Source organism: Zonotrichia leucophrys, chromosome 3, assembly GCF_028769735.1.
Source record: "Zonotrichia leucophrys gambelii isolate GWCS_2022_RI chromosome 3, RI_Zleu_2.0, whole genome shotgun sequence".
In the NCBI taxonomy this organism is placed as follows: Eukaryota; Metazoa; Chordata; class Aves; order Passeriformes; family Passerellidae; genus Zonotrichia; species Zonotrichia leucophrys.
The window spans coordinates 107,112,387-107,116,504 of NC_088172.1; the positions used below are offsets into that span (position 1 = coordinate 107,112,387).

Here is a 4,118-nt window from a genome sequence, read left to right on the forward strand (position 1 = left end):
TTAAAATCTAACTAGCAGTCTCACACCCAGAGCCTGACAGGAACAGTCCCTGAAGACTATTAAGAAAATAAAAATTCCCTGCTCTGTCATATAATGAAAATGAGAATACTTCAACAGCCATCCCCTCTAATCTGTTAGCCAGCCCTTAGCAGCTTACCAAGCCTGTATTTAACCTATTTCCCTAATGGCAATTAAGAAATGTTTTCATTTCCCAGGGAGAGGATTGCAAATGAAATCCCCCTCTCCCCCCAGCCCCCATCCTGTGGCTCCCTTCTCTCCCTCCTCTTCCCCACACCCCAGCCCCTTCTTCCTTAGCCCAAGGCATCCAAAGCATTCCCCGTGTGTTTGGGTAGCATGCAGTGAGGAAGAAATGATTAAGCAGCTGAATGTTTGAAATCCAGCTAAATGCACCGATTATTATCTGCTTAGGGCTTTCTTATCTCGAACTGTGTGGTGCTTAATGGCAGGCCCATTGTTTTCAGCTCAAAGGTATTAATGAAGGAATCAGGGCAGCAGGCTGATGTCATAGGTGGCTGAAAGGTGACTTGTGCACTGATTTCCCTTACTCCACCCCTTCACAAGTCCCTTCCAACTAGTTCAGAAGGAGGGTTAGTATTTTTAGAATGGAGGGAAAAAAAAAAAAAACCCGCAAGCAGCCGAGGTTGCATTTGTGTGTCTGGTAAAAGGATTGCAGAGGCTCCTAAATATCCTGCTTAAAAGATGTACTCTCTGAGCTTCTGCTCTACTTTCTCACTTCATAAAGACTCTCAAGTGTTGGCGCAGGTCTCAGCGTGAAAGCGACCAGCTGGCCCTTGTTCACACCTGCCCCAGGCACTGACCAGCCGACCACACTTGATGTCCTGACCTATATCCAAGGTGAGGTTTCCACTTAGTGGTTTCCACAGGAAGAAAGAGCTGTGTAAGTAGCTGCCACCAAGGATGGCTTCTTGAGGTGGATGAAGCCCTCAAGATGATGCACAATTTAAGGAAGTGCTTTCGTAGTCATCAGCTGTGCTTTTTGTCACTCTTGGGAGTTAAATCCTTTTCTCTTTTTTTTTCAAATGTACATAGATATTAGATGCAAAGTGGTGTATGTTGTGAGAGGAGAGACTCCTCTCTGGGGTGAGGTATCTTGAGTGTATTCAGTTTTCTATTACACAACACAAGCAGGGTAAGAGTAAAGATTTAGAATAGATTAGATTTCATTGTCATTGTTTGTATTTTAATCATACACTTATTGCACTAATTCTTTTTGTCACAGATTTAATTTGGTATTCCTTCCTTTTCTGTCATCAACATGATAAACACTATTATTTCTTTGACTTAAAGTACTGCTCTGTGTGTTAGGACTTTGGCATCAGACTCCTGTAAAAATGCTAAAATTTTTTCTAGGTTTTTTTTTTTTAATGGACCCAGCTAAGAATTCAAGGAAAGATGTGCCACCAGAAGCTGACTTGTGGAGCTGTTGTAATTTTGTGGAAAATAAAAGGAAAAGAGCTTTTAAATAGCAATGTCATAAGGTAGCAAGTAAATAGTTCTTGTGTCCATACATATCCAAGCAGGTCTCAGACTGGAATAAAAAATAATGCACTTTCTTTTTTCATTTTAATGAGACAATATTTTTTTGTGTAATATGTAAGTTAATCAGAATCTTTGTCATTACAGTTATAATGTCTTTGCTGGCACAGGGTTCATAAGATAGGATTTCTGTCTTACCTAGACAAATGAGTGCAGAGCTTAATCCTTTCAAATTTTTGATCGGTTTTGTTTGTTTTTCTCAATTTCAGTTTAGTTTTGCTTTGATGAACGTGCAGTAGCTTTCACTGTTCGCTTGAGTACTTTGTGCCTGTTGAAGGAGCTTTCTAAATAGTCCACTAGCAAAGACTAGAAAGGCGAAAGAGAAAGCAGAGAAGAAAGAGTGGCACTGAATACCCATAAATGCATCAAAGCCAGCTGCTGTCTTGAATAAGATTTACTTAACAGGAAACCATCAAACACCAAGACGCTCCCTTCAATTTTTTTTTCCAGGCAGAAAAAGAATTGCACAGCACAGATTGACTTTGAGTTGTTTTGTTTTTTTTTTCATTTTAACTTATTAGTTCATGACTGAGATTGGTTTGTGTGGAGTGTTTTTGGTTTATTTGGGGTTTTTTGGGAAGGGTTGAGTGAACTGACTGGCACTTCCAGTCCTGTCCTCTCACATCCCATCCTGTCCCCCTCCCTGTTTCTGTAGGTTCAGCAGTAAAAACCTATTGAAATGTGAGATTACCAAACTGAAGCAATCAGTCTGAAATGATTAAGGAAGATGACTATTCTTTTCTTCAGATGACCAAAAGTCATCTTGTCCAGAGTTCCTTATCTTCAAGGCGCTATTTCACAAGTTTCTTTCTAAGTACGTATTTCCTGTTAAAATCTGAAGACTTTACATTGTAGGTAAGCTTGTATGTACAAACTATCACCAACAGTTACAAAAATTGGTATCTGTCTTTCTTTTCAAATTATGTTGATTTTTTTTTAAAGGAAAAAGTGTTTATTTATTTCTTTAGTAATTTAGGAGATTATGTGTCAAGCCTAGGGTGAAATTTTGTTTGCTGAACTTATCTTAAACCTCAGGAGGGGAGGAAGGTTCCGTTTAAAGGTCAAAGCATTTCAAGGTTTCAATTCAGTGTATTTTTTACTTTTAAAGTTTTCCCTTACCCCACCCAGACCTCAGACCTTAGAAGCTTTTCAGATGCCTTACACATGTTCATCTTGTGTTGAAATTTTTGAAATAACTCCACATTAATTGCCGCAATACTTAAATATTCGTGCCCGTATTACTATCATCCACTGTGCACCAACACTCCTCTGGCAAGAAACTCAGTGTTTGAGCTTGGAGGAGAGTGCTGGAGCTGACAAAATTCAGATGCTAATGATAATTAATTTATGTAGTGGCAAAGATAGGTGCACTGCCAGGTGCTTTACAGGCAGATAAGATCTGGTTTCTGCTTCAGTGAGTTTACAATCCGAGGCCCCGGTTTTGCAAATACTTATGCACATGAGTTATGCCACCGGGTGCAGTGACACTACTCATGCATGTGAAGTTACTCACCTGTAGTGAGCTCTCTGTGTACAGTTTCAACTGCATTAGCTTTTCAATTGATTGTGCAGTGAGTCAGTAATTGCAGTTATTTAACAAGCTCTGCCAGTCAGAAATTAAACAAAAAATACAGGAGTCACCTTTCCACAAGGGAATTGAAAACTCATGTTTTCCTGGGAAGTTTTCCAGGAAGCAAACAGTCCATGTTAGATCTGGCATTTTCATGTCACACTGGCTTAAATTATGTCTATTTGCGTACAAATCACAGAGGAGAAAAAAATCACCTGATAATTGGAAGGGAAAAGTGTTATTCCCGTTCCTCATTTGTCCTGATGCTGATCTTGGGGCCGTGGTAAGAGTGTTTCCAGTGAAATTACTTTCAAGTCTGGGAAAAAGCAATCAGCAGAGGCCTTGGTAGCTGTAAATTTGTGGCAGCAGTCCCTAATTCATCTTGTAATTCTATGACAGGCTCTGAATTGCCCGTATTTGGCCAGGGATCACCTCAGTGGACAGTTAATGAAAGAGCAGAGGGAACTTGAAGGTCAGTCACTCTGAATTCTTTTTTCTTCCTGCCTATGTCTTTTTTATTGCATCCTATCTCTCTTTGTATAATTTATTAAAGAAAATCTTTTGTTTTGTTTGTTTCTGGCAAAGGCAAATCTTTGCCTCTTTGTTTATCTGCCTTTTTTTGCCTGAAGCATTTACAAAACAGCTTAAAATGCCTCAAAGTAGATGTTTCTGTTGAAATCAAGTGACAGAATTACACTTTAGCCAATTTCTATTTCTTGTCTGAATGTGGTCATGAGAATAAAACAGCAACAGATGCTGCAACCAGGTATGGTTTTGAGAATGGAATTTGTACATTGACATGTGAATCTAATCTAAGTACAATGAGAATACTTTAGTTATTGGCTCATGCTCAGAATAAATGAATTTGAACTTCAGAAAGCCAAGAGAGTAATTAAAATAACACCAGAAAATGCATTTGTGTCTGCTGGAGTCAGACTAACCAGCAGATAAGCTGTAATAGCATTTGTTT

The 4,118-nt window shown here is 39.1% G+C and overlaps 1 long non-coding RNA gene across 1 annotated transcript; it reads left to right on the forward strand.

Annotated features, from left to right (window-relative positions):
- Positions 1–782: 782 nt before the first annotated feature.
- On the forward strand, positions 783–3,620 carry LOC135446302 (uncharacterized). Its single transcript, XR_010439718.1, has 3 exons — positions 783–876; positions 2,234–2,392; positions 3,548–3,620. It is a non-coding gene; the product is annotated as an uncharacterized LOC135446302 (long non-coding RNA).
- Positions 3,621–4,118: the final 498 nt, after the last annotated feature.